This window comes from Camelus bactrianus, chromosome 11, assembly GCF_048773025.1.
Source record: "Camelus bactrianus isolate YW-2024 breed Bactrian camel chromosome 11, ASM4877302v1, whole genome shotgun sequence".
In the NCBI taxonomy this organism is placed as follows: domain Eukaryota; kingdom Metazoa; phylum Chordata; class Mammalia; order Artiodactyla; family Camelidae; genus Camelus; species Camelus bactrianus.
Window position 1 is genome coordinate 10,628,685 of NC_133549.1, and position 20,066 is coordinate 10,648,750.

The 20,066-nt window shown below is 45.1% G+C and overlaps 2 long non-coding RNA genes across 2 annotated transcripts; one reads left to right on the forward strand and one right to left on the reverse strand.

The window, feature by feature from the left end:
• Positions 1-10,133: 10,133 nt before the first annotated feature.
• Positions 10,134-13,217, reverse strand: LOC123619036 (uncharacterized). The gene is made up of 3 exons (XR_006727552.2): positions 13,027-13,217; positions 11,384-12,515; positions 10,134-11,177 (listed from the first exon to the last, which is right to left on the reverse strand). It is a non-coding gene; the product is annotated as an uncharacterized LOC123619036 (long non-coding RNA).
• Positions 13,218-13,578: 361 nt separating this feature from the next.
• LOC123619055 (uncharacterized) lies at positions 13,579-17,382 on the forward strand. The gene is made up of 3 exons (XR_006727583.2): positions 13,579-13,734; positions 14,421-14,645; positions 17,163-17,382. It is a non-coding gene; the product is annotated as an uncharacterized LOC123619055 (long non-coding RNA).
• Positions 17,383-20,066: the final 2,684 nt, after the last annotated feature.

A 20,066-nucleotide genomic window follows, 5' to 3' on the forward strand; every position in this document is an offset into this window, starting at 1 on the left:
GCACATGATTTTAAAAGTCAAAAGTTACCAAAAGGCTAATAATAAAAATTATCACTGCCCTGCCCCACCCTTCGTCCTCTCCCAAGCTCCTCCTTCGAAGCAAGTCCTCTTAAAGCATCTAGCTTTTTCCCTTGCTTTTAACCTCTGCATTTCTAAATAATCTGTCTACACAGCTGAATCCTGAACTGTCATTTGTAGGCGTTGTCCCTTGACATCTTACCGTGGGAGCTGAGGATGGAGCGTGCTGCTCCACCTCACCCCTCCTTCTCCGCCTCTCCCAGCATAGTTGGAGCACAATCTTTGATTAAGTCAATAAGCAGCATTTACATTACTACGGCTGTAAAATATGACTCCCTCTTGAGCCAAAAATTTCACTATGATCATACCTCCTTCCTCCCTTGACTCTTTTCTCCTGGACTTAATTGCTGCTCTGTTTTTTCATTTGTCAAATTTTCTATGTTCTAATAGTTTTTTCCCCCAAAATCATCCAAAATCAATAACATTATTCACAGACACAAGTACAGAAGCTCTGTTCTTCACTTCTGCTGGAGAATTCCTCCTAGAGAGCTCGGACCCCTGAGCCAGTCTGGAGGCTGGTACCCGAGACGTCCCTGGGCCGTCCCCTGTGTTGAATCATCTGTTATCTGGGCGGCGGGCCATCTTCCTCTCTCTTGATTAATTTCCTTCTTTTGCTGAAGGATCTCTTCCTAAAGGAAAGTCCACAGGAGGTGAAATATTTGAGCCTTTGGTTTTCTGAAAATGTCTTTCTCTTACAGTTACCCTTGATGAAGAGTTTGCCTGAGGATAGAATTTTGGTTCAAAGTCATTTTCCCTCAGAATATTGAAGGCGTTGTATCATGAGCTTCTATCTCTCAGTTTTGCTGTTAAGATGTTCAATGCCATCCTGACTTCATATCCTGAATCTGTCACACACAGGAACACTTATACACACACACTCACACACACTCACACACATGCCCTGTTCCAGAGCTTTAAATTTTTTTCTCTTTATTTTTGGTAATCCTACATGATGATGTGACACTTTTCTAAAAATTAATTATTGTGGGCACTCTGTGTCCCCTTTCAACTCAAAGACTTCTGCCGTTCTATTCTGGAAGATTTTTTTTTAACATCACAGCTTCGATCATTTTCCCCTCCACCAGCGTACCTGTGTCTTCGTTCTGCAACCTTCCTCAGCAGACGTTGAAACTCCTGGGCTGTGTCTCTGACCTCTCTTTTTCTACTCGCCCTGGATTTGTTTGGGTTGTCCAATTTCAATCCCTTGAAAGCTTTCCTGAACTTTACCTTCCAATCCTGTTAATGAAGTTACCATATTCATATCCCATTTTTCAACTCCTGGTTTTAATTTCCAAGAGGACTTTCACATTCCTTGAAGATACTAAGAAGCTTTGTTTTCGTTATTTTAGTTTTCTGCCTCCTGTATTACCCATGCTTTCTCTGGACTCCCTTTTTCTATTTATTTATTTATTACCCCTCTCTTTGATGTCGAAGATTTCCCTCAAATATTGGTTCATATTAAAAATGCAGACACCAAGGGTTGTATTCCATTACATATGTACACTGCATCTTCTTTATCCATTCATCTATTGACATGCACTTAGGATGCTTCCATATCTTGGCAATTATAAATAATGTCGCCATTAATAACAGGGCATATGTATCTTTTTGAATCAATTCTTATTATGTGGTTGGCTTTATTCCTTTGATAACTATATAAGTTTAAAAAGCTAAAGCTCTAAATGTTCTTAGAAACAATGAACAGTACATATATGTAAATTTTTAAAAATTGCAGTATATTGTGCATATGTATTTACATGCAGTATTTTGTATATGTGCAGTGAAATTGTAACAATTCTATCTAATAAAACTGAAAAATGAAAAGAAATTGACACCAAAAATCTGACTATAAGATGTGTATTGTGGCAGGGTGTAGGTCTGTCCACAAGGTGATTGACGGCAATTTATGTTTTCTGTCAGAGGGGACCCCAAAAGGGGGCCCCCATCTGTCTAGAGAAAGGTCTTTCCTCTGTTCTCCTACCTAGAGATGCCAGCCTTTGACAAGGACCTGAGTGATGTTCCACCATTCAATCTGTTTCCCCCACATCCCACCCTCCACTCCTCTCTCTTTCTGGGGTCCCCAGTCAGCCTTTGCATAGATGGAGAGAGAGGCACCAGACTGCAGGAGATGCGGGAGGGTGTGGGGATTTAAGTCGCTGAGTGCCAATCTCCTTGAATCCTCACTCTACCCCTCACCCCTGTTTTCTGTGGGACTTCCCAAGTCCTGAGACTTTTCTGGGACTTAGGCAAAATCATTTCATTTCTTAAATGTGTACACAAATCTTATAACTATGTTCATTTCTGAAGTTCTGCCTTAGACACTCAAGCTAAGGCTTCCTCTATTCCACTAAGTCAGTAACTGCCCCATTTTTCTACCCTGAAAAAATTTTGCCGAAACTTATCAGCTATTGTCTCTTTTTCTCAGCCTCTTTTTTCCTTGTAGGTTGCACATTTTTCTTTAAAGTATTTGGATGGTGAGAAAACGGACCCTGTGGTCAGTGTGCTCTGTTTTCAGACTCTGTCCTGAGAATCGGTCAAGGTGCTACCATTTAATAACGGTGGGCCTTGGACAGGTTATTTGCCGCTCTAAGCCTTGGTTTCAGCTGTAAAATTGTGAGATGAAAGCTTGTCCTACACAGTCACAGTTCTCTTCTGGTGATTAAGCAAAATAATGTGTATAAAAGTATTTTGCAAATCCTAAGGAATCCACTAAAAAGAAAACTATTAGAACTAATAAACAATTTCAGCACGATTGCAGGATACAAGATCAATATACAAAAATTTATTTTTTTCTATATGTTATTAACAAACAACCCAAAAATAAAATTAAGAAACCAATTTAACTTACTATAACATGAAAAAGAATAGAAATTATAGGGATAAATTTGATTTTAAAAAAAGAAATACAAAACTTGTATGTTAAAAACCACAAAACATTGCTGAAATAAATTACCTAAATAGATGAAAGGACCTGCATGGTCACGGATTGGAAGGGTTGGCATTGTTAAGATGGCAACATTCCCCAAAGAGATCTGCAGATTCAGCACAATCCTTATCAAAATCCCAACTGGGATTTTTGTGAAAATTGATGAGTTGATCCTAAAATTTGTATGGAAAGGCAAAGGGCTTCAGAATAGCCAAAAACTATGGTACAAAAGAACAAAGTAGGAGGACTTACATTTTCTGATTTCAAATTTTACTACAAAGCTGCACTAACCAAGACTATGGTACTGACGTACTGACACACATACACATCAATGGGATAGAACTGAGAGTCTAGAAATAAATCTTAACACTTACGGTCAATTGATTTTTTGAGAAGGGTTCCAAAATGACTCAATGGGAAAAGAATAGACTTTTCAACAGAGGGTACAGGTCTATCCACATGCAAGAGAATGAAGCCGTCCCTTCTTCTCACACAAGTCACATAAATTAACTCAACATGGACTATAGGCCCAAATGTAAGATCTAAAACCGTAACATTCTTAGATGAAAACATCAGAGTACATCTTTGTGACTCTGAGTTAGGCAACAGTTTCTTAGATATAACACCAAAAGCACAGGCAACAAAAGGAAACAATAGGGGAAAAAAGTAAACAGTAGATAAATTGGACACCATAAAGATGAAAAACTCCGGGTGGCAAAGAATATCATCAAGAAAATGATAAGAAAAATCCATAGGATGGGGAAAATATTGGCAAGTCTATAAAGGACATGGATCCAGAATATATAAAGAACTCTTACAAATCAATAATAGAAAGATAAATGACCCAATTTTTAAAAAATGGGCAAAGGATCTAAGTAGACCATTGATCAATAAAGACATGCAGAAGACCAATAAGCACTTGAACAGATACTCAACGTCATTAGTTATTAAGAAAATGCAAATCAGTGGCACAATGAGATACCACTTCGCACCCACCAGGGAGACTGCGGTACAATAAAAAAATACGCCTTCGATCTTTGTATTTGGTTCTTGGCATAGGGTGCCTAAACTCTGTGGAATTTCCTGAGTGGTAGGAGTGTCTTTTATTTTTCAAAATGAGCCTGTTTTGACCACCTCTGAATTTAAGTTCATGAGAGGACCCTTTGTGGGCCCTTAGACAGCCTTGGAATGGGGCTTGTTGACGGTGGAGCCAACCACGTGATTAGAAGTTTAGGCCGAGCAGCCCCAGTCCTGGGCCTCTAGGGAAGGGAAATGGAGATTGTGTTCAATCGCCAATGGCCATTGATTTAATCAATCATGCCCAGTCAGTGACGCCTTGATTAGAAACACTGAAACAAAGAGACCGAGAGGGCTTCTGGAGTGTTGAACGTGTTGGCGTGCTGGTGGTGTGGCATCCATGGGGAGGTCGTGGAAGTCCTGCCCCCCTGCCCCACACCTTGCTCTGTGCACCTCTTCCACTGGGCTATTCCTAAGCTGTATCCTCTAAGATAAAACTAATCATAAGTATAGAGCTTTCCTGAGCTCTGTGAGTTATTTTATCTCATTACTGGACCTGAGTTGAGGTCATGGGAAACCCTTAATTTATAGTCCACTGGGCAGAAGAGAGGGTGGCCTGGGGGCTTGCATTTGCAGCCGGCGTGTGAAGTGGAGGCAGTCTTGTGGGACTGAGCCCTTAAACCTGTGGGCTCTGTGCTAACTCCAGGAAGTCAGTGTCAGAACTGGGCCAGATTGTAGGGCACCCAGTTGGGGTCACAAAATTGGAGAATTGACTGTTGTTTGGAAAACAATAAACAATGTCTATAACAGCAACAACAGCAAGACAATTAGCAAGTGTTGGTGAGGATGTGGAGAAACTGGAACATTTTATACTGCTGGTGGGAATGGGAATGTAAAAATGCAGCTGCTTTGAAAAAACCGTCTGGGAGTTCCTCAAAATATTAAACATGCAAAATATGAAAATGAGCATATGTATGTATTTGCTTGACTGGGACATTGTGCTGTGCAACAGAAATGGACACATTGTAATTGACTGTAGTTCAATTATTTTTTGGTTTTGTTTGTTTGTTTGTTTGTTGGAGGGGTAATTAGGTTTTATTTATTTTAAATGGAGGTACTGGGGATTGAACCCAAGACCTTGTGCATGCTAAGCACACACTCTACCACTGAGCTATACCCTCCTCCATGACTGTACTTCAATTAAAAAAAAAAAAAAAAGCAATCCAATGGCGGGAAAAAAAGAGAGAAAAATGTTAAACACGTAGTTACATATGATCCAGCAGTTCCACTCCTAGGTACATGTCCAAGAGAAATAAAAACATAGATCTACTAAAAAAAACTTGTACATGAATGTTCGCAGCAGCATTAGTCATAATAGCCAAAAAGTAGAAACAACCCGAAGGTTCACCAACTGATGAATGGACAAATAAAATGTGGTGTATTCATTCAATGGACTATTACCCAGTAATTAAAAGGAATGAATAACTGACATGTTACAACATGGATGAACCTCAAAAACATTACACACTTATAAGAAAGAAGCTAGTTACAAAGTTACAAAAGACTATATGTTGTATGATTCCATTTATATTGATGTCCAGAGAAATAGACAGTCGGTTAGGGGGTACCTAAGGCCGGGGATGAGGGGTGGAGGTGTGTAATGGGAAGTGATTGCTAGTAGGTCTGGAGTTTCATGAAAAAAATGTTCTAAAATTAGATCGTGGTGATGATTGCACAACTCTGAAATATACAAAAACCATTGAGTTGTACACTTGAAATGGGTGCATTGTACAGTTCTGTGAATTATATGTCAATAAAACTGCTTTTAAAAAGTAGTTTGCAAGCTATAAAATTAAATACGAAGCCATTTTTTTACTTAACATTATTGTTGGTAGTAACACAGAATATAAACATTGGGGATCATTTCGGCCGCTGGTCTTATCATTTGCATTTATTTCTCAGCTGCTCGAGAGGTTACTGTTCAGAAGTACAGTTTCACAAAGTGAAACCAATTAGTCTTTAGGAAGCTGCTTCAAACATTGCGGATCTACCTGGATGCACGAAGGCTGTGACTGGGGGTCTGAAGTTTAGGATCACCTGGGTATGTGGTCCCCACAAAAGCTCCTGTTGGAACCACATGTGATGGCTTCAGCGGTCCAAGAAAGCTCTCTATTGCGTGGAATAGTGTTGCTTCACATCTCAGAAATTCAAAGGCTTGAGTTCCAGTAAAAATGCTGTCCACAGAGCCACTCGACATTAAACTTTCAGCTTAATTTCCTGAAGAATCGTCAGAGCCACAAAATGGAGAAAGTCATCACTCTTCTAGAGTCACTACAATAACAGGCTGGAAGCACCTGCTTTTTCTCAATTCACGAGCGTGAGTCTGAAAGCGTCTCACAATCTCTCACCTACACGATGATTAAAATTTGATGGCAGGCTCGAAGTAGCTGGACGGAGGAAAGGAGCGGGCCAAGGAGCGCCCTCGGGCGCTACACGCTGCAGGCTTGTAGGAGACCCAGGCACGCAAAACAAGAGAAGGGCCCCTTTTTTCACATTCTGAGATAACCACAGGGAACGTGTGGCCGCCATGCTTCCATATGTGTATGTGAAAAGTGTATTATTTTACAAAAATGAAACACTGTGGTAAATACAGTTCTGTACCCTGTGTTACTCCCTTAGCAATATGTTATGAAAATCTACTGGTTATCATTTAAAATGAGTTTGGTAGTTGGGTAGTCCACCATGGATTGGTAGCTTTATTTTACAGTCTCCTCTGGTCAGATGCTTAAGATGTAAGCTGGATTTGGTCATTTACTCCAATAAACAAGCCTTCAGTGAAGTACCCCGATGTTCACGCTCCTGGTGGTCCCTGGCATCTTCTGGTAGTTGCTTTTACACAATAGGAAGAAAGACACAATTCTTCTTATAACTCTCAGCTCTAATCAAATTCTGTTCTGGAATCAGACATAGAAACCGGGGCTACTGACTGGTCAGGAGCTTGGGCCAGAAGTCTAAGGAACAGGCACGGGTGACGTTTACTGAGAGTCAAGCGTGTTTCAGATGTTTTCTAACAGGAAACATCTCAGCCTCTCACTTTATAGAAGAGGAAACTGTTGCTAAAAATCTGGCCTCTGAACTCAGAGCCAAATGGAGACTCGGGGGCAGAATTTTGGGAAAATTAGAAAAGAACGGCTTTATTGCTTTGCCAGGCGAGGGGAGCCACAGCAGGCGAGTGCCTCAGAGATGGTGAATCCACCTTGGGGTTGGCGTCCTGAGGTTTTATAGAAAAACCAGACAGAACAGAAAGGTGACGACAATCAGGGCATTTTCCAGGGTGCTGTCTTCTTCTTAATTTAGATGAATCCACCTGGCGTGTCCCGGAGAAACTCTGGAGGGTCTGTTCATTCTTCAGAGGCTGTCAGCCCATGACCACCTTCCCGGCGCACTTCCCGGCGCACAGCTTCTGGGTTAAAGGCTCAGCTGTTCTGGGTAAAGAACGTACAGGGAGGGGAGGGCGTCATGGGCAGGCTGGGGGCTGTTCAGCACAAAAATAGTCGAGCAAGTGAAGCAGAGATGGAGGTTTGTCAGAGAAAAGAGAAAAACAAGTTGCAAGAATTTTAAGGCAGAATAAATCAGCAAAGAGCTTTAGCATCAGGGAGGCCATTCTGTTAGTTTCCTAGTCTTTCAAAACTGAAGCCGAGTCAAGAGCAGAGCTTCTTTCTTTACCTGACACTATAAAGCTTGAGAAAGGATGAAGGTGTACGAGGCCCAGGTACGAAGGGGAAGATGACCAAGGCCCGAGGGCCAAAGGCAGCTGCGACCGAGAAACAGCCCGGACGTGGCTGGGAACACTTGGCCGCCGAGCGCTGGCGCGTCTCCCAAGCCTCAGGCTGCTGCCAAGGCCCCAGGACGGACCCCTGCAAAGTGTTTATGTGCTCATACATTTGGGGAAATTTTTCCAAATTAAGATAATTTCTGCTCCTTTTCTTAAGGAAAGTCTCCATCATTGTTTCTGCTTCAAAACCCACAAACCTCATAGAGGTGTCACCAGAGAGCAGGCTCCTGTCTCGTCACAGAAAGAATCCAGCAGTGAGACACGGAGGGCAAGAAGGCAAAGCAAGGGCTCATTAGGTGATAGTGCGCGCCCATGGAAAGAGCGGGCAGACCCAGGTGGGTAGCTGCCCCAAGCTGCTTTGGCAAGCTGGTTCTATGGGGTGTGAAGATGAATGGGCAGAATATTCATCGGTGGGGAGGAGTTTGGAGTTGTCTTTTCAGATCTTCATCCCAGCTCCACCTTCCCGAAGGGGAGGAGGGACTTTTGTCCTTATTTAGTCATGATCAGGAAATCGGATGAGGGCATAAGGAGTGAGAGGTTACGTTTGGCTGCTGGAGATTCCTGCCTTTCCCCACCTCTTTGTCTGCCTCCAGGACACTTGTCACCCCAAAATGTGTGATTTCTTATCAGTCCAGAGGTTCCTGCTTTTCTGTCTGCCAAAGGACCCCCGTTGTTCACAAGATGTATGATTTCCTGCCATTTGGCCTGTGTTCCCCTTTTTCTGCTCATATCTAGCTACCTGCCTGCTCTAAAAGAGGTGCCAGAGCTGAAACCCTTTACCCACAGTGCTGGCTGGGGCTGCAGGAGGGGGCCTTCCAAAGATGCGCTGGGTTCACACTGCTGGGCCATGTCACCGTCGGAGCCTCCCTGTCCCATCCTCCTCAGCAAAGGTTCAGGTTCTGGCTTTTCAGAGATTCTCCTTGCAGTCCACCCCCAGCTGGAAGGGCAGACTCCACGTGCCTTAGAAAAGGGCACCAAATACCATTTTCTAAAGGGAACTGGGCTTCTGAATTCAATAGTAAATTGTGACAGAGAGAAGGGTTGAGAAGGAAAGATTAGTTTAATGTCACATTACCAAAACTCCTGGCTCCTGGACCACTGATGCTCCAGGTAAAGTCCATCCAGGTGACCTCCTTGGAGGGCTATTCTCTCCAGATATGCAGACAGCTTGGTGCCACTCCTTGACTGGCCATGAAAAAGTTGCCATTTTAGCTTCTCACAGCAGGAGATTGTCATAGATTATTCGAGAAAAAGTTCATCACTAGTTGGGAAAGATGTCTGAATCCAAATGAAAGAAGTTACAATCGATCCCTTTGAACGTAGAGATTTCGTGTTTAACCAACACGCCTTCCCTATATTTTAAGTGATGTAATTTCACCAACTTTTCCTATTTCTTTTTTCTTTTTTAATTTTTTTTTTAAACTTTTCCTGTTTCAACACATACTCTTGTTCAGCAGAGAAGGAAGGTTTGGTGTTCAACAGCCCAGTATAGGCAGTGTTTCTCCCCTTTTATTTGTCGTCTGTAGGCAGGTGGTGGCTGTCAGTACTCTGTGAGTCACAGAGGCAGAGGGGCTCTGCTCAGCCCCACAAAAATGGGTGTTTGTGGAAGGATGGAAGTCACCCCCAGCAGCAGCACAGGGACAAGCCCGTGCAGGTAAGGCCTCATGGTCCCTGTACTCTCGTGGGACCTGGTGGCTGGACGTAAGTGGGTAACTGCACGGTATGAAGGCACAGCCTGGACAGGTTGAGGCCCTGAACTGGACCACAGACAGAGGCAGAGCCACAGGGCCAGGCAGCCTAGGTGTGCTTCCAACGGTGGCACTGGGAGGTGCAGCGTGGAATAATGGGCTATCCCACCACGGACCAAGAGCGGAGCAGGGGCTCCAGGGCGAGGTTGGTCTGGCTGGCCTGCTCAGTGGGGCCGGCTAAGAATGCCTTCACCGTATCCCTGCAGGTGAGGAAGCCCAAGCTCAGGGGGACCCCACTGGAAGTTGGAGCTAAGATTCAAACCAGTTTTCTGTGTATCTAACTCAAAAAGATACATGCACCCCAGTGTTCATAGCAGCACTATTTACAATAGCCAAGACATGGAAGCAACCTAAATGTCCATCAACAGATAACTGGATAAAGATATATATACACAGTGGAATATTACTCAGTCATAAAAAAAGAAGTAATGCCATTTGCAGCAACATGGATGGACCTGGAGATGATCATATTAAGTGAAGTCAGTCAGACAGAGAAAGATACCATAAAATATCACTTACATGTGGAATCTTAAAAAAATACAAATTTTATTTACAAACCAGAAATAGACTCACAGACATAAAAAACAAACTGTGGTTACTAGGGAGGAAGGGTGGGGAAGGATAGATTAGGGGTTTGGGATTAACAGACACACAATACTGTATATAAAATAGGTAAACAACAAGGACCTACTGTATAGCACAGGGAACTATATACAATTTCTTGTAATAACATGAATAGAAGAGAACATGAAAAGGAACACACACACACACACACACACAGCTGAATCACTATGCTGTACACCAGAAATTAACACAACATGGCAACCAACTATACTTCAATTAAAAAATGAAAGAACCAGCCTTCCCTGACGGCAGAGCCTTCCCCGGCTGCCACCTCCTCTGGCCAGACGAGAGCCCCTCTAACTGAGGCCGTGAGACCCACATGCGTGAAACAGCAGAAAGCACAGAGCCCACAGATGGCGGGGCTTCGGGGGGAAAGAGCTGTGGGGTTGGAAGCCAGGCACCGGGGCTGGAGGGGCCATCCCTGGGGGTTGCCATGAGCAGGAAAGGGGGCTCTTTCCTGCCTAAGAACACAGGCCGCCCTCCACCCTCTGCTGCCGAGCCACAGGCGCACCACAGTGGCTGCCAGCGGGTGGGGCGATGTGCTGGGCTTGAGGTTTGCTGACCGAGAGAGGGGAAACGCAGGGGCAGAGATGGTCAGACTCTGCACCTGTGTTTCCCGAACTCCTGTAACGAAGTACCACACACTGGGGCTTCCAGGACAAACAGCGATTGTCTCCCGGTTTGGCAGAGTGGAGACCTGGAAGCCAGGAACAGGCAGGGCCGGTTCCGTCTGGGGCCTCTCTCTGTGGCTTATTCACGGCCGTCTTCTCTCTGTGTCCCCACACCGTCCTCCTTCTTGTGGGTCTGGGTCCTCATCTCCTCCTCTTACAAGGACGTCAGTCAGATTGGATCAGGATCCACTCTAATAGCCCCATTTTAACGTCATCCCGCCTCTAACAGCCGTGTCTCCCAGTCCCGTCCCACTCGGTTAGCAGGGTGGCATATGAATCTGGGGAGACACTATTCTGCCGTGACACTCAGACAGAGGACAGAGGCGCTCTGTGAGAGGCAGATGGGGGCACCAGTCCTATGGGCCACTATCGCATGGGAGGCCAACAGGCCAAGGGCTGGAGTCCTCTGTTAACCCCTTCCCAGCTGCTCGCAGTGTCCTGACCCCACAGGATGTGTGGGGCAGCTTTCAGGAGGGGGCCTCACCTGAACGTAAACCTGGAGGTGATGAAGCTCTGTGCTCCAGACCTCGCCAGGCCCGGACACACTCCTCCTGACCCAGCTTTCAGACTCCAGATGTTGGCAGAGACAACACAGTGATGCCTTCGGAACTCAGGTGTGGCGCCTCCACCCGGCACTCAGCAGGCATGTTTTCTGTGAGAGCTGGTTTCAGGAGGGGGAGAAAGGGAGCCAGAGCTTCCCGGGCCACAGTGTCCAGTGCTGTCACTCTGGTTTTCCCATTTGGTCCTCAGCACAGCCTGGAGAGTTAGGTCCCGCACCTACTTTTACAGTTGGGCAATGCGAATTCAGCAATGGGGATTTGCTGGAAGTCACATAGCTCGCACGTACCTGAGCTAAACAATGAAGCTTTAACGAGCCTCACTACAAAGCCCACATCTGTCCAGTTAACTAAAGCGAATCCTGAAAGGACAAGATCAAATCTGACTTTTGCAGCTTCCTCCCTCTCCCCCCAAACACTGAGGCCCGCCACCCCAAGCTGCTGGGCGTGCCCACCACCCATACCCAACAATGACCCCCATCGCACACACCGTCCCCTCATCTGCCACCACACCCCCAGCACCACTCGGTGTCACCCCATCTGCGGCTCCCACACTCCCTGTGGTACTCCCTCCTCCTGCAGCACTGTATCCAAACTTCTTTGATGAAATTTATCACGTTGTAATGAAACCCTTGTCCCTGGAGTCTTGCTTTTGTGGAGACTGGTGTGACTTTGCCCATCTTTCTGTCATCATTGTAGACAATGCCTGGCATATAGCAGGAGCTCAGAGTTTATGGAGCGAGTGTGAATGGCAGAGCCCCTGCCTGGTGTGACCCGTAGCCCTCTTGTCACCTGGCCTCCCACTCGGCCTTCCTGAAGAGCTCAAGCAGCCCCTCAGAGACCCCAGACTTGCTTTTGACCTTCTTTTCCATTCTCACCTTGGTTTCAAGGTCCTACCTTCCCAGGCTGGTCCCGTTCCTGCTGCCCTGACCCGCTCCTTCTAGACACTGGGTTCACTGAAGGGCCGTGAGAGACCAGGATTTCAGGCTTATAGATGCTATGACTTGAGGTCTCTGAAGAAAAACTCCTTTCACAAACTGACTTCAAGTAACAGCCACCCTGTTAGGGAAAGAAACGAGGCCTTTCCAAGTGGGTTTCCCCATCTGTGAGATGTCAACACAAAATACCACACCTCTGATAACCCAGCCGCAGAAAAATTCCACGGAAATGGTTCTTCCTACGACGGAAGAGCAGGTTACAATATAACATGGCCCCATCTCTGTAAACACACACACACACACACACACACACACACACACACACACACGGGCGTGCACATGAGCACACAGATGCAATAAAGCTAGGAAACCTACTACTCCGAAGCTTAATCATGGCTATTTCTCAGTGGTGGGATTTCAATTCATATTTAGCTTTTTTTTTAAACATATCTGTTTAAGAGGATAGATTTGTTAAGTGTTCTTATTACAGTAACATTTATTAGTAGGGAAGATACGTATTATTTTGCAATGAGATATGAAACCATATAGGGTTACTTTTCAAATGCCAGAATCATATTATTTTAAGGTATACATTATACAGTTATTAAAACTTACAGTTAAACAAGACTTACTGTCACATTACGATCTAGACAAACTGTCCCAAATTATATATTCCTATGTCTCAACTTTAGAAATGTTGTGGAAAAATGTGTTACAGCTCCGTGTTACAACTCAGTTGTGACAGCAACCTGGATCCGGGCGAGAGACCAAGCAGCACACGAGGGATTGGAGACCTCAGGCTTGTTACACCACCAGGACAGGATGAGTAAACACTCCAAGCTCTAAACCCCATCTGCAGGTTTACACAGGCCTTTTATAGGCTGCCACTTTTACACTTTGCAACACCGTATGCAAATAAGGTATAACAGAAGTTGACCAACCAGGAACAAGCTTTGTAGAAATAGACCAATCAGGAGTGAGAGAAATAGCCAATCAGGAGTGAGCTCCATGCAAATGAAGTACTACAAATGGACCAATCAGAAGTTAGGGAAGTGGACCAATCAAAAGTGAGAGTAATAACCAATCAGGAGTGAAGGAAATAACCAATCAGAAGTGAGCTCAGGGAACCAATAGAATTCTAGGTGTAAGTTAGCCGCTTTAGAGGCAAAAAGTGAGATAGAGCCTCTGGGCCAGGGAACTGGACGGTGCTGGGAGGAGAGCAGCGGCCCTGCCTTGAGGTCCTGCGGGTCTTTTTATGGGGCTTCCCGCCTCAGATCCAGAAGCAGAAGGTGAAAGAGGGCAGGATGCATGGTTGCAGAGTGGAGAAGGGTGAAGGAAAGGTAAGTGTTTCTATTTGACCAGAGGTTCCTATGCTTCCTCTCTGGGCAGCCCTTACTCCTGGGGCTTACACCCACCTGAGGGAAGCCCAGTGTGGCAGCGGCCACTGCTGTGGGCTCCTTGAAGAGCACCCCCTAGTGGTGGGGATGACTCCTGCTCCTGCATCTCCCAAGTCATCGCCCTTCTGACAGGAAGCTCCAACCTGGAGAAATAATTCCCTTAGAGGCGCCTCATTTGGCTCGGGGGAAAGAAGAGGATTGCCTCTTACATGGAACCCTACACTTTCCCCAGGGGCACCCCCCCCTCCCTGTCTGCTCCTTCCTCAGCCTGGAGGCACAGCTTGGGGTGAGGGAGGCCAGCCCTCCTGCAGGTGCAGCTGCTGGCGGTCCCCACCCCCAGCTGCTCTCCCAGGGAACTGAGCACCGTCCATCTCCAGTTCTAGACTGTGGGCCCCAGTCCAGAGAAGGGAAGAGGGCCCAGCCAGCCAGACCTGGGGGAAGGGGCTGCTGCCCTCTGTGCAGGGAAGCTCAGCAAGGGATTCTGGGAAAACATGGGAGCCCGTGAAGTCCCTGAGTGTCCTGGTCAGAGCGAAGGTGAGGAGGGGTCTCATACAGATGCAAAATACATCCCCCTGTTTTGTCTAGGGCCACACAATGGGTATCTGTGGTGTTCCCCGCATTTTGTGCAGGAAGTGGCCTGTGTCACAGAGGGGGCACAGAGGACAGGAGGGCTGTCCTTCGTGGACGAGGACTGGGACACTGAGGAAGCTGATTTCTGAGCCAAGGGCCCACCCTCAGCAGGAGCAGTAAATAGATGCTCAAGCCATCTGATTCCTTGACCACACCCCCTGCCCCCCAGCCCCTTGGATAAGGATGCTGTCCAGAAAGATTGTACATTGCTTTGAAAGCACCAGGTATGTATTAATAACTCAGCAGAGCTCCCTGGCACTATATAAATGCTAAGTAGAACAGAAGTTACTCTGGAGAATCCTCTCACCCGAAAGCTCTCCCAGACATAAGTGCGTCTGAAAAGTCATCAACACGACTTTTAAAATAAAGCAGCCTCAGCCTCGCAGCTGTGACCACAAGATAAAATGTGTCAAACCAAAGGTTAAACTCCAATTGATTAAGGTCTTCCCCTGTCTTTTTCCTCCTCTGAATTCTCTTTATCTCAGCGGATCAAGATTAGACCCCGGGCTTCTTTTGTTGAAGTGGTGGTTGTGGTGGTTGGCACAAGTACGCCCCCCTCCGTGCCCCTTCCCGGGGCGAACAGCCCAGGACTGGGTTTTACATCCATTACTTGCAATGCCAATTGAGGTGAATTAAATATAACTCACCCACACACGTTGTCCCAGAGTAAATCTGGGGTCATGAAAGGTTTCCGTTAAGTTTCCAGCGACCTCATGTTGACTAAATTTTCCCAGACTTTAGTTGGTCCTATACGGGCATTCTTTGTATTGAAGATGGTCACATGCATTAGACTTACTGTCCTGCAGTGCACCTCCCACACCTCATCTCCCGCTGGCAGCCTGCAGCGCAGGACAGGAGGTCGTTTTTGCACTGCACAGAAGTCCTTTTTGCACTGGACTTCCCTGTGTCCTCACCCCGGACTTCCTCCTAACACATCTCTGTCTCTTTCCTTTCCTCCTTCATGGACACTCCGTCTCAAGCCTCATGCTGCCTGGACCCTGCTGCGCATTCCCACGTGGTCACATGTTGGAAGTCTAGCTGTTACCATGGCTCCAGGCTCTGCCTTCCCTCTTGTCCTTCTGGTACCTCATTCTGAGTCCGGTCTTGCCACAGTGACGTCAGGCTCTTCACAGTCAGAATGGAAGTTCTTTATCACCATTTTTCCATTCACCTCTCTCTCCTTTAAATTCAGTCTTGGATGGTAATGGTCATATCTTTTAACTTCCTAAATTTAAAAGAAGAAAATGCGAAATCCCTTGGCTAGTCTGGCTTATGATTTTGTGTCTCTAGAAATTGAGGACAGAGGGTTAGGAGAACTACTACCTGAGGTTTAAATCTGACCAACAAGAAAAACTGGGTCGATGAAGTGGAAATGGCAAGAATCTTAAAAGGATCTGACCATCTAATTTTTGATCAAAATAATGTTTTTATTGTTTTCATAAATAAAACATTTGGGTCATTATTAAAAATTCAAGCAATAAAGAAAAATAGAAAGAAGAAAAGAATGAGTTACTCAAAATTGCAATACCCAGTAATAATCAGTGCTAACATTTGATGACACCACCCCCAGACGCCTCTCTTTGCCTATATGTATAAGACAGTTTGATGGATGGATAGACAGGTGAAGAGATGGTCTGAAGATGTTGCTCCCAAGAAGTACATTTCTCAAACATCTCATCACGTTGAAGAAAAAAGACTACAAAATTCGTTTAAAAAGTTAGAGTCATTTTGTTAAACTACATGTTTCAGTTTCAGACAATACTGATTACCTGCTATGAGAGATAAGACACCCAGTATTCTTAAGCTTTCCTCTGATTTGCCTTGTCCCAACCTCCCAACATTTGTTCTGTGCTTTAGTATTACTTGCAGAGGGTTCATGACAGTCACGTTCTGATGCGCATGTCTGACCACCCCTTCCAGTTACTTAATCTTAGTTCTGCCATTGAATGAGCTCAATAGTCAGGATGAGGGAAGAGTGTGGATCAGTGGAAGAGTGTGTGCTTACCATGTGCGAGGTCCTGGGTTCAATTCCCAGTACCGCCTTTAAAAAAATAGTCAGCATCAGGGTTTGCTCGGTAACCACAGCTTTTCCATTTCTAAATTCTTAATTTTGATTCACCTCTCAAGTAGCTGAATTTTATTACTGGGATGCTTTTAACCCAGAAGCTTATAAGACTCGCATACTCTCCATTTCTTATGTTTGTGATTGTCCACTTACTGTGTTTGTAATTAAGTGACAACTGGGAACATATTCTTGAGTAGCTCTTTTCTTTGGAATTCTGTGGGTGGTGCTCCCTTTCCTCCCTATGCTCTTCTTTTGAAATGAGTTTATGTTCTTATTAAGTTCCCACGTAGTCTGAAACACTCGTGGGAAATATACTTCTGGTTTAAGAATTATATTTTCTTCCAGGCTGGATTCTTCTTCTGTATTTTGAATGCAATGTAACATTTCTCTTTTTCAATCGTGTGCGTGTGCGTGTGCGTGTTGTGTGTTGGGGGTGTAATAAGAAAGAACAAATCTGATTCCATATTAGATCTGTTCCTTTGACTTTAACCCTGTGCTCTGTTTCCTGGGCTGAGTCCTGCCGGCTCTGCACCTTTTGTAAAAGAATGTTACCTAGAGCCTGAAATAGAAAGGAGAGCCCATTCTCAAGGCTCTGACCTTTAAGGATATTAACACTTTTCCATTTATATAAAGATAACGAGTTGCAGAATAGAAAATAACATTTGTTTTGTTGGAGGTTTACAGGGACACCATGGTCTGACCCACGTGGACAGCTGCAAGAACAAAGGATTCCAAGAACAAAGACCAAGAAGTTTGCAACAACCAACCACAGCCTCTGCCCTTTTTAGTATAAAAAAGCCTGAATTCTGACTTGGGAAAGATGGTTCTCCAGGACATGAGTCTGCCATCCTCTCAGTCTGCTGGCTTTCTAAATAAACTTCTATTCCTTGCCCCAACACCTCATCTCCTGATTTATTGGCCTGTCGTGTGGTGAGCAGAAAGAGTTTGGACTTAGTGAAAGGCGGAAGTCTGCATAATTGCCAGACCTTTTTTTTTTTTTTCCCCATCTTGCTCATACTCCACAAGGAGAGTTTTGTCTCACCCTTCTATTCTTTGGTACATTAAAAAGTGAATTTTCCTTGGTATATGTCTCACCTTATCTAGAACCGGTTTGTTCTTTCTTTCTCTGAGAGTAGCAACTTCTGGGTTCGGTATTGCTTTCTACCCACTTTTTCGGAAGCCTTGAAGGCACAGGAATGGGGAAGGGGAAATGGGAATGGGGCACGGAGACTCAGCTCTCTCTTTTGAGCTCTCACATATGCCCTGTATTAAATGCCCACTGTACCAAGTTAGAGATGGGTCCCATTTCTGTGAGCTCTACTCAGCCCAGCTCACCGGGCAGTTTTTGAGCTCTGGCAGTCTGACCGCATCATTTTACACCTGTTAAATGAGGAGAATGTGAGGCATTTCAGACACGGGCCTTAGACCTTTTCCATCATATCTTCCTACACTCATTTGTTAGGTACTTACTCCGTAAAAAGACTCCACTGGGCATGACAGAGGGTCCTCAGTTTCTCCATTGCCTTGAATACTTAGATAACAACTGGGAACATATTCCTGAGTAGCTCTTTTCTTTGGAATTCTGTGGGTGTTGCCCTAACCTCTTCTCCCTATCCTTCTCCTACCCTGTGAACCTTGACTAACCAACAAACTGCAAGGTTTGCAAAAACAGTGCTTTAAAGTGCTTCTGACAGGTTCCAGGACGGGACCTCACAAACTTGCGCAAGAAGCATGGAAACCAGGACAACCTCTAAGGGCACGTTTCAGAGCAGTCGAAGATAGAAACTTTCACCTGCCTCAAAACTCCAGGACATGCCCATCTGCCTTTCCCTCCCCCTAGAGAAGTCCAGCCCTGCTGTGACCTGGCGGGGGGGGGGGGGCGGTCACCCGGTCTTCAGGTGCTCCCTGGCACGCATCAGTCAAATGAAGCCTTTCATCTCTACTCGAGTCCCTTAAATTATTTTCTTTGGCCAACTCATGAGAGTCCTGATGTCAGGCGCTGGGCATGCAAATATGCATAAGACATATTCAAGGTGAGGAATACAAACATCACTGAATAAATCCAATACATAAATATGGAGATAATCCTTTCCATTTCTTTAAGAGCTGACATGTGAATAAGCCAAATAATCAGAAAACTGTGACATCTTCACAAAAATTTCCAAAACTCACAAACCACTCAGGAAGAAAGATTAGAGACAAGACCTGGGATGCAGCTGGAATCTGGCCAGGTGCTAGGCCATCCTTATCCTAAATCCATGGCGCCCAAGTGTCCAGGCAAGTGCTCTTCAATTCTGTAAGACAGTATTTCCTAATCATTGCAAGAGAAAATATTACTCTCTAATAGAAAAGGACAAATCTGACTCCATATTAAATCTGTTTTTTGGCTTTAACCCTGTGCTCTGTTTCCTGGGCTGGTTCTGCTCCTTTTGTAAAAGAAAGTTGCCTGCGAGCCTGAAATATACAGGACAGCCCATTCTCAAGGCTCTGACCTTTACAGGTGTAATACTTTTCCATTCATATAGAGATAAAAAAAAAAAATTGCAGAATAGAAAATAACATTTGTCTTGTTGGAGGTTTACAGGGACACCGTGATCTGACCCATGTGGACAGCTGCAAGAACAAAGAATTCCAAACACCAAGAAGTTTGCAACAACCAACCACACCCTCTCCCCTTTCAGTATAAAAGGAGCCTGAATTCTAACTTGGGGAAGGTCATTCTCCAGGACGTGAGTCCCCCATCTTCTCAGTCTGCCAGCTTTCCAAATAAAGTCATTATTCCTTGTCCCAGCACCTCATCTCCCAATTTATTGGCCTATCGTGTGGCAAGCAGAATGAGTTTGGACTCAGGAACAATTCCTATTTCTGTCATACACAGAGTACACTGAGAGATTGCTTCTCTAAGAAATAGCCTTTCTTTCCAAGCTGTCACTACTGAAGTGTGCTTTGAAAGGCAGCAGTGTGCTCCCGGGCAAGTGACCAGGGCCACACTCACAGCAGGGTCTGCCACAGTGAGACATGCCACCGCTTCCCTTACAGGAATTACATACTGAGCAAGAGAATGAGACAAGGTAGATTCTTCTAAATCCCTTGAGGTCACCCAGCACTTTATTTCTGGGCTGACTGATTTGTTTTGATGGATGGCTCTGCCCAGCTGTTGCTCCCTTAATCTGACACCGCTGAGATTTGCAAAAGGGAGTGATTGGCTCATAAGAGAAATGTAGTCCAATTGTGTTTGTGTGGCCATTGATCTCAATGGCCAGATGCCCTGAACATATTTAGAGGCGCAGTTGCTTCGGGCAAAGGAACAGATTTGATTTTCCTGCGGAGCAAGAAAATAAGAAACATTTTATCCAAACCAACTCTCCACAAGCTCATAATAGAAGGTTCTATAATTGCTGAAAGAGAGGCTTAGAATTCAGTGGCGCAGCTAATCGCAGCTCCAGCAGAGAGGAGATGGGAGCAATGGATGATTTTCTCTGGCAGGAATAATGACTTCAGCCCAATTCCTTTTCATGCCCCTCCCCCCCAAATGGCAGCCATCCTAGAAATATTCAGAATAGCTGTACTAACTAATCTG